Source organism: Arachis ipaensis, chromosome B4 (genome assembly GCF_059453495.1).
Source record: "Arachis ipaensis isolate K30076 ecotype BB chromosome B4, ASM5945349v1, whole genome shotgun sequence".
NCBI lineage: Eukaryota > Viridiplantae > Streptophyta > Magnoliopsida > Fabales > Fabaceae > Arachis > Arachis ipaensis.
In genome coordinates, this window is record NC_142439.1 from 36,569,502 (window position 1) to 36,579,817 (window position 10,316).

The 10,316-nt window shown below is 35.5% G+C and overlaps 1 non-coding gene across 1 annotated transcript; it reads left to right on the plus strand.

The window, feature by feature from the left end:
* The first annotated feature begins 9,931 nt into the window (after positions 1-9,931).
* LOC148567195 (small nucleolar RNA R71) lies at positions 9,932-10,038 on the plus strand. The gene has a single exon (XR_015883097.1). It is a non-coding gene; the product is annotated as a small nucleolar RNA R71 (small nucleolar RNA).
* Positions 10,039-10,316: the final 278 nt, after the last annotated feature.

The window sequence follows — 10,316 nt, forward strand, 5'->3', positions numbered from 1 at the left end:
AGATTCTTCAGTCTAACTAATACTTCCCTTTCCAATTCCTTCAGACCTCCCAACCACCAGCAGGAGTATAATATGGCAAACACAGTTATTCAGACAAGAGATATACAAATAAGAACAGATAGGGCATTTAGACAATTAGCAAGTAATATGCAGTCAAATAGGCAATCTCAAACAATTCATGTAGTATGCTTATGATGCATGCCTGTCCCTAGTGGCTGATGATATCATCTGTCGGTTATAGAGCCAACCCGACAAGTCCTGGTAGCTAACCATTGGACTGTCCCTCTGTCGTGCATCCCCAACTTGAGTTATACTCATCATAAACTTGATCATAATCATGATCCTTATCCATCACCCTCACTGGTGAATATTTATCCATCACCATCACTGGTGAATATTTATCCATCACCATCACTGGCGAATATTTATGGGGGCGAGCTCATCCGGGCCTTTCACAGTGCCCGGCCACACTTACGACATTGGGTTAACAGAGCTTCGAGTCTCAACCTGGAGCACATGGTGGCTAGCCATTGCTACTACCCAGGGAAACCCTCATCTCCAATGGTGGAAGTGCAAACATTCACAATTCAATCAACAGCATATATGCATTTATACTTGGCCATAAACATGGCTCCGCCGTAACACGGCAATAATCCAGCTATCCGGCTCACGGTTAAATCCATAACCAGCCAATTCATTAACAATTACGGCCTTTCGGCCCATGGCATAACAAGCACTTCCACCGCCATTCTCCGCATCTCACATAATCATCTTTGATCCTCAATGATCATTCATTTTTCCCTTGCTTCACTCGCAAGTTACCACATTCACTAGCCCTTTTTCTCATGCTAGGCATATCATAATGATTTAAGACATAAGTGGTGAGATCGGAGGCTTAGAAGTATGAAATTTGGCTTTTAAAACTCAAAAATCAACTTTGGGATGAAAACAGGGCCACGCGTACGCGCACTCCACGCTTACGCGCGGATGGCCTTATAACTCATCGACGCGCAAGCGTCATACGCGCGAACGCGCGGGTTGAAAATTAGCCAAACGACGCGCAAGCGTCAGCCACGCATACGCGCGAATACATTGTATCCCAGGCACAAAACTGACACAACTCTGGCACAACTCTCTGGAAAAATGGCTGGGCATTCGATGCAGCGCATCGACGCGCCCGCGCACACCACGCGCACGCGTGGATGATGCTTTCTCGAAGAACGGCGCGTACACGCCAAGTGCGCCTACGCGCGAGGGATCATTCTGCTAAAAATTTTCTAAGTTAAAAGCTGCAGAATTCACAGATTCAACCCCCAATCTTCCGCCGGTCATAACTCTCTCATTTTAAATTATTTTTCACCCGTTCTTCGAACGGCATGGACATCCCAGATCCAATTTCATTTCTAAACAGATTTGGCACAAATCAAAGATCCGTAGTCCAAGTTATGTCCCGTCAGAGTATGCCCAAAAACCATATTTTCATTCAAAACCACAAAGTGCGATTTTCAAAACAAGCCACTTTCAACTCTTTTCAAGATCAATCAAAACATGCCAATTTCAACCCTTCTCTTTGAAATCATTCAAAATGTACCAAAATCAACAACAAGCCATCCTCAACTCACACATTGACATTTTACCAAAATTCCCAAAACTACCTCCAACCATTTTAACACTTCTCAATCAATGGCTAAAGGACAAACACAATCTCATGTCATACATCCTTCTCATCCCAATTTCCAATAATATCAATTTCCAAATCAACCATCATTATACATGATCAACATCATACTCACCATCAACATGATACCACCCATCAATTCAACCTCAATCATCCATCAAGCATATATCACAACATGCATTTCTCATATATCACACAATCAAGGCATCAATATTCATAAACACATATATGAACACATCATATATCTCAACCATTCAACAACACCAACAATTCAATGCCTATCTTAGGGCCTCTAGCCTAAGTATTTCCTACCACATTACATATTAGATACGGGAAACCGAAACCATACCTTAGCCAATTTCTCAAGCTCAACCGGAGCACTTCCAAACCACTTGTCCACAAGCTCTCAAGGTATCAACACCTCCAAGAACAGATTTTATCACACAAAACCCTCTTCCAAGCTTTCCAAAATTATCAATCAAGCTCCAATATTCACATATACACAACCTAAGCCACAATCATCATATCCATACACAACATCTCAATACCCAAACATCATAGAACAATAATTTATACTAGGGTTGAGAATCTTACCACACCCAAGGTCCAAGGAAACAAGATTAACCTTCTCCTTCAAGAGAGTTGGGTCCTATAACATCAAAGAACCCAAAATCTCAACATTTTTGCTCATGAAACTCGAAATCGAGGGCTGGAATTTCAAAAAGTAAAACATGGCTTACCTCAAGATTAATTGTATGAGTTTTGTAGAGCTTTCTGCGATGAACACGTGGCTGCAAACGGAGCGGCAATCGGAGCTCTAGATCAAAAGTTATGGTGGTTTGAAGATCAACCAAGGGAGAGAACTTGAGAGAGTGTTCTTCCCTCCATAGCCTCCATTTCAGCGTGTTTAGTGTATTGTGAGGAGAGAGAATGCTGAAAACTAGGGTTTTGGTTTAGTTTAGTTGGGCCAAGGGCCCACTTTGGGTCCGGTTGGACCAGTTTGGCCCGTTCGATCCAATCTTGGTCCGATTTCCATAAAATTGGTACCGAAATTCTCGTCTCACTCTCCTCTATCACATTTAGCCATAAAAATAATATTTTTGACTTTCTAGAATAAATTCTCATTTACGGGTTAATTAGCCGTTAATTAACCGGGTCTTACATGCTACTATCTTCTTGCACATATCAGAGTCATATTGTATCATCTTATTTTAAATAAAAGAAAAAAATATTTTAAATTGTACTCACAATTATTTTGTTACCATATTTTCATACATTGATGTGCTAATATATTTGAAGTGTAATCCAATCTCATTCAACATTAAATGAATCCATAATAAGTTGACAATAAAAAACACAACTAATACTAAATTCATTAGCATAAAATATAACCTTATATAAGATTGGTTATATTTCAAAAGCATTACAGGCCAAAATAATAGTCACAATATACCTAACATAATTTTACATCATTTATTTAAGACATGTCTTAAAAACTAATGCAATCAGAAAACTAACATACCCAAAATCGCAATCCTAAAACATTTGTTATCATATCCATCACCTTGGGATATCTCTCTCTGGATTTTCATATTTACTTCCATGTCTAACTCCTTCACTATATGTTATAGCTCCTTCAACCTCCTTTCCATTAAAATATTCCAACAAGTAATGTCCTCATCAATATTTTTTTCAATTAAAACATCTAGCCACTTAAAACACAGACAATGTGAAACTATTGTGATTTGAAAATTAAACCCAAAAACTCAATTGTAAAAATATAAAAATTATACAAAAATTAGAAAATATACAAAAAAAAAAAAATCAAATTCATGCAAAAATTATAAATAATTACTTACATTGTAATTAGGGCATTTTAGGAAGAATCTATTCGGATTAAATTTTGTACAAGATTAAAAGAGAATTGTATATCAGACATGGTGATATTTGGAAGAGACGAATTTCTTTTTTTTTTTTTTTGCTGTCTAACACTCCCAGAAGAAAAAGTGTAGCTCTTACTGTCTCCACCAAAATTATAATCACGCAAAGTGCGACTCCTATAGCTAGTTTCTGACGAATGGTTTCCACGGCTCATGATGGTAGAAATAGTGGCTACATAAAGAAAAAGTGACAATAACGTTAGGGTTAAACAATAGAGCCTGCTCATGTTCTTCTCCTTTAAGAAGAGAGGAAGATGTTTTAATAAAATTAATAAGAGTTAGGTTGGGTGAGCATTTTAAGTTGGCACTTAAAGACTAGATTACTATATTAACGTACCATGTAGGCATGTTCCATTAATTCTAGAGAAAGATAATTTACACCGGAGCTAATGATCTCACAGGATTAAAGCTCAAGAACTGTTATATATATAGACACACACACTAAAATGGTCCTAATAGAACTTTGGTCCAAACTAGGATGATAATTGTCGATTTAGCTAAAAAGCTTTAGTTAAATTGAAACTGACAACTTTATATCAAGATAAAAAAAAGTTTAATTATTGTGTTAGTTCTTATAGTTTTATCAAATTTTTAATTAGATCTCTACTTTTTTTTTCAATTGAATTTTTATACTGTTTTTAATTTTATAATTAGGTCCTTCATAGTATAAAAAATGTTAGAGTTAACTGAATATTTCTTCGCAAATTGAAGGTATTCATAATTAAAGACCTAATTAGATCTTTGACCGTATGTATTTTAGGAAAATATTCTATTAATTTTAACATTTTTTATATAAAAATGATCTAATTACAAAATTAAAAATAGTGTAGAGACTCAATTAAAAAAGAAAAAAGTATAAAGACCTAATTAAAAATTTGATGAAACTATAAGGACTAAAAAAATAATTAAACCTAAAAAAAAAAAACTGAAACTAACAGCTTTGTTAAAAAAAAAAAAAACTCAATAATTTGAAAGTTTTTAGAAGGCAATAAATATTGCGATTGTCTAGAAAAAAAGCGTTTAATTTTAGATGTTTTTTGTTTTGGAATTTATCTTCCTTTCCTTTGATCTAGTTAGTATTCTCAGTGATAATAAAAGGGATTTGCAATGGAGGTCTAGATCAAGTGACAAGTGAAATTGCTTCTTAAATAAACTACACCAAATTCAAATCTAAGGTAAAAGTGAGATAGAATTTAAAAAACTTTAAAATGTAGGTATGTGAATAGTGTAATGAACAAAATAAAAAAGGGACTATCTTATTCTATCTAGTTTGTATTTAAATTTTTTCTTTATAGGCATTAGCCCCTGTTTCAATTAAAAAAAATTGGAGGTTTTTGTTTTTTTTAAATAAAATTATAAGTACTTTTTATATACATCTTTAAATAAATATCTAAATTAGTTTTTAAAAAATTTTAAATTAGACACTTTAATTTTTAATAAATTTTATTTTTAAAAATTCTTAAAAATTACTTTCATCAGAGAAATTAATTCTTCCGTTGCTTTCAATCAATTTTTTAATATATGTATTGAAAAAATACGTCTCTAACAAATTTTATAATAAAATAATCAGATCTTTAAAAAATACAATCCAATACAAATTAGTCATCTTTTAAAACAATAAAAAGACTAATTTATCAAACAACATTAATTTTTGAGGACTTTTAAGAGAATAAAAATTTATTGAAATTAAAGTGTAAAATCTAAAAAATAATTAATCTCAAATCTTTTTTCTCCAAAAATTGCTCAGCTAATCCTCTCCATAACCTCAGGAGAAGGTGAAGACATTATTCAACCGGTAATAAACAGAGCAAAAATATATGATATTACATCAGAGTACAAGATTGCTTACCAATTTTATCATATTTCCATTGAATTTTGTGCGAACTTCATGCAACAGAGGCCAATTTGGAGCCATCTATGGAAGCTGAAAATTTCTCACAAGATTTTACTCTTTGTGTGAAAAATCTTCCATGGTAAGCTTCCTGTATGTTCTGCTTCTCATCTACTAGCAGTTTCTATCCACTCTGTCAACTTGTCCAATCTGCAAGTCAGCTCCAGAATCACTCATGCATTGTCTATTTTTCTGTGGAGATACTAATCTAGTGTGGAAGAAGAGTCATTTGTCTTACCTCATTTCAAACCATAGATATTCCTTGTTCTTCGATTAGTGGAGAGATTCAATGTTACAAATTGGACTTCAAGGAACAAGCGCTCAAACAGCTTGATTGGTTTTGGTTATAACTTGGAATATTTAGAAGGAAAGGTGTCGGTGTTGGGAATAAGTAGTATGACCACAATTCAATCAATCATATGTCAAATAATTTGTTATTGTTATTATATTAAAATGTTAATATAATAAGGTTCTTGATTAAATTTAGAGATTTATCATTGTGATAGTGATGATAATAATGAAAGATAAATCTTTTATAATTTAATCTAAATTGTTCTTGGTCATAAGATTATTAAAAAAGACATTAATAATCCGAAAAGATATATATATATATATATATATATATATATATATATATATATATATATATATATATATATATATATATAATAGTCTTCATTGGATAAAGATTAATATATCTTATTTATTAAATTATATATATAAATGATGCATATAGAGATATGACTATTGAAATAACTCAATCTAAGAATTTCTAATGGTTATTATTACCGTATATTTGTCAATAGGATATTATCAAGATGAACATAGTAATAGAGTTTCCTTTGATTTGCGATTATCATGATAATTGACAATGTATTATACCTTGATTCCGGACACCTAATATGTAACACCCTACTACACAGCGTTTTACGCTTAAGTAATAGAACAGAGGTAGTGTGGTGTTACGGACCTCTAATCCATAAAATAGATACATATAATAGTGAAAAGAGATAATATACTTGGAGCCTTGAAAAGCGGGTAAACAAAAATCGTAAAATAAAAAGCGCAATGCTCAAGGAATAAGATTACTTGCGTGCTAAGAAACCTAGAAGATAAGGATAAGAATAAGCAACAGAGTAAAAGAAAGCCAAGAATACATCATAACTAGCTCCTGACTCAGCCCGCGAAGCCAAGGCTGGCCGGGGGATATATATATATATATATAGGTGTCCCAAAATACACAAAATACAAAATAAGATCCTATCTCTTCTTCAACCTCTATGAGGAACAAAATAACAAGTTTCTTGGAGAGCAAGCTAAGTTCATAGGTATATATATATACAAACAGAAAATCTAACATAACCCAGGGACTACTCCGCTACGAAGATCCAGACGCCTAGCGAGGAGCCTCTCGACCTGCATCTGAAAACAACAATATAGTATGGGATGAGAACCGGAGGTTCTCAACATGGTAAAGGTGCCACGCGTATAATAAATAAGGTCTTGGGAATGCCAGAGGCAATCTTAGAACTCCGTCATAAAATTATAAAACTTAATTTCTAAACAGAAGCCATAAATAGGGGTAGGTAATCTAAGTACACTATACTAACTTGCTTTAAAACCTAACACCTAACACCTAACACTTAACCAGTTCACCATTCCTCCATCCCTCTGTCATCCATAATTTAGCAAAGACAAACAACCAAACAGATTCACACACAAGTAAGGAACAGATAGTGCAAGTAACAAGTATAACAGGTAGTAGGATGTATATGTTTAGTTAGGCAATCCCAGGTAATGCACATCAATCAAAACAAACAATACACATGATGTATGCCTATCCTATGGCTGATGAGGCTCATCTGTTGGTTATCCAGCCAACCCGACAAGTCCAAAAACCTTAGACTATCCCCTGTCGTGCATCCCATGAGTCTATGCATAGATTTCACATTCATTCATCATTCAAATCACTCAATGGGGGCTATCCATACCCGTCAATTTATACGTGCCTGGTCACCTGGTGCAGAATTTATAACCACAAACTAACCGACAAGTACACCGGGTCGTACCAAGTAGTACCTCAAGTGAATGAGGGTCGATCCCACGAGGATTGATGGACTAAGCAACAATGGTTGATTAATTTACTTAATTAGACAAGCAGAAAAAGTTATACAAGAACTCAATTAGAACAAGGGTCATACTTTCATTCCACCCAAATTCATAAGATAAAGAACGAAAACAATTCTTGAATTATAAATCAGTACATGAATTAAAATAGAAAAATAATAGTATCAATCCATACTATAGGCAGAACTCCTAACCTTAACAGTGAAGGTTTAGTTGCTCATGGTTCAGAGAGAGAAACTAGGATTCGTAAAACTGTAAATTGCGAAATGAGGTAGAAGAGAAGAGAAAGCCCGAAGGACCGATTCTTTTCCCTTTTATATCTAATCCTAATTAATGTAAAATATATTTCCTAAAACTAAAATAATATCTTTTCCTATTTTAAAATAAAATACAAATTTAATCAAAATTAATTTGTCTTCATGCGCAGCTTGTATGGAAGCCTGGGGACCACTTTGATATTGAGGATCCATGCTGAACTTGGCTTTTCCCAAGTTCAGCGTGGAGAAGGCAGTGTGGTTTTTAGTGTGTCCCTTTGAGTCCACGCTGAACTTGGCTTTTCCCAAGTTCAGCGTGGGATGTGGCGTGTGCTTCCCTGGGATCATCAGGGATTTTTGAAGGGTTGAATCAATAAGCTCAGTCTGCATGCACCTCTCTCCTTCACCTGGTGAATGTACATCCTCGAATACATGAAAGACTAGTTGCTCATCATGCACTCTAAGCACTAATTCACCCACTTCTACATCAATTAGAGCTCTTCTAGTGGCTAGGAAAGGTCTTCCTAGGATTATAGAGGCATTCTTATCCTCCCCTGTATCAAGAATCACAAACTCTACTGGGAGAAAGAACTTACCCACTTTGACCAAGATATTTTCCAATAATCTATATGCAGGCTTTATAGATTTGTCTGCCATCTGTAATGCTATCCTTGTGGGTTGTGCCTCTTGGATTTGCAGCTTCTTCATCACAGACAAGGGCATTAAATTGATGCTTGCTCCCAGATCACATAACGCTTTCTCAAAGGTTGTGCTCCCAATGGTGAATGGAACTTGAAAGCTCTCTGGATCTGGCATCTTCCTTGGCAAGTTATTCTGAATGATGGCACTACATTCCTTAGTCAGGACCACTGTCTCATCTCCCTTTAAAGGCTTCTTCTTTGACAACAGCTCCTTCATGAACTTGACATAGAGAGGCATTTGCTCCAAAACCTCAGCAAAAGGAATATTGATTTGCAACTTTCTGAAGACTTCCAAGAACTTTGAAAACTGCTTGTCCTTGGTCTCCTTTTGAAGTCTCTGAGGATATGGCATTTTAGGCTTGTACTCAGGAGCCTTTGGCAATGTAGGATAAGTGTCAAGAGAGTCTGGGAATGGGTTGTCTGCACGCTTTGGAGGGGCGTGCTATACTTCTTCATTCTTCTCCTCTGGAGCTTCCTTTTCAACTGGCTCCTCATTAACTTGTGCTTCCATACTTGCCACTTGTCCACTTATCAAGGTGATACACTTGCATTCCTTTCTTGGATTTGGAATTGTGTTACCAGGAAGGCTATTAGTGGTCCTCTGATCAATTTCATTAACTTTTGTGGCTAATTGACCCATCTGAATCTCCAAGTTCTTGATTGATACTCTGGTTTCCTATCTAAAACTTGCCAATATTGCTTCCAAATCATTGTTTTGCTGGGGCTGAGAAGTTTCTTGGTGAGATGACTGAAACTGGTGGTTATTAAAATTATTATATTGAAAACCACCCTGAGAATTATTATTAAAATTCTGTGGCCTCTGAGGTTGCTCTCTCCACCCAAAATTTAGGTGATTTCTCCACTTCTGATTGTAGGTCTTAGAATAGGGATCATTATTGGGATTTTTAGGAGCACTCCCCATGTAATTAACTTGTTCAGAAGAAAATTGAGCATAATCATAATTTTCATTTTGCATAAAATTACCTGTCATGTCATAAGAGGCTTCTTGGGGTGCATTCTGAGTGTTGACAGCTGAAACTTGCATTCCACTCAACCGTTGAGTAATTAGATTTAATTGCTGAGACAAAAGCTTGTTTTGAGCAAGAAGAGCATCAACAGCTTCCACTTCCAAAACACCTCTCTTTTGAGAGGTCTCAGAGTGCAAAGGATTCCTATTGGAGGAATATAAGTATTGGTTGTTAGCAACCAACTCAATAAGCTCAATAGTATCCTCTGGTGTCTTCTTCATGTGCAAAAAACCACCTGCAGAATTATCCAAGCGCATCTTGGACATTTCACATAAGCCCTCATAAAAGATATCCAGCTGAGTCCATCTAGAGAACATATCTGGAAGGCATTGCCTAGTCAGTAGCTTGAATCTCTCCCAAGCTTCATAAAGGGTATCGCCATCTTTCTGTCTAAAAGTCTGAACCTCCACTCTTAGCTTAGTAAGCTTTTGAGGTGGAAAAAATTTAGTCAAAAATCCAGTGACAACCTTGTCCCAAGTATCAAGACTCTCCTTGGGTTGAGAGTCTAACCACAGTTTTGCTCTGTCCCTCACAGCAAACAGGAAGAGCATGAGTTTGTATACCTCATGATTCACTCCATTGGTCTTCATAGTGTCACAAATCTGCAAAAAATCAGAAATAAACTGATTTGGATCTTCCTGAGGGAGTCCATGATATTGACAATTCTATTTCACAAGAGTAACTAGCTGTGGCTTCA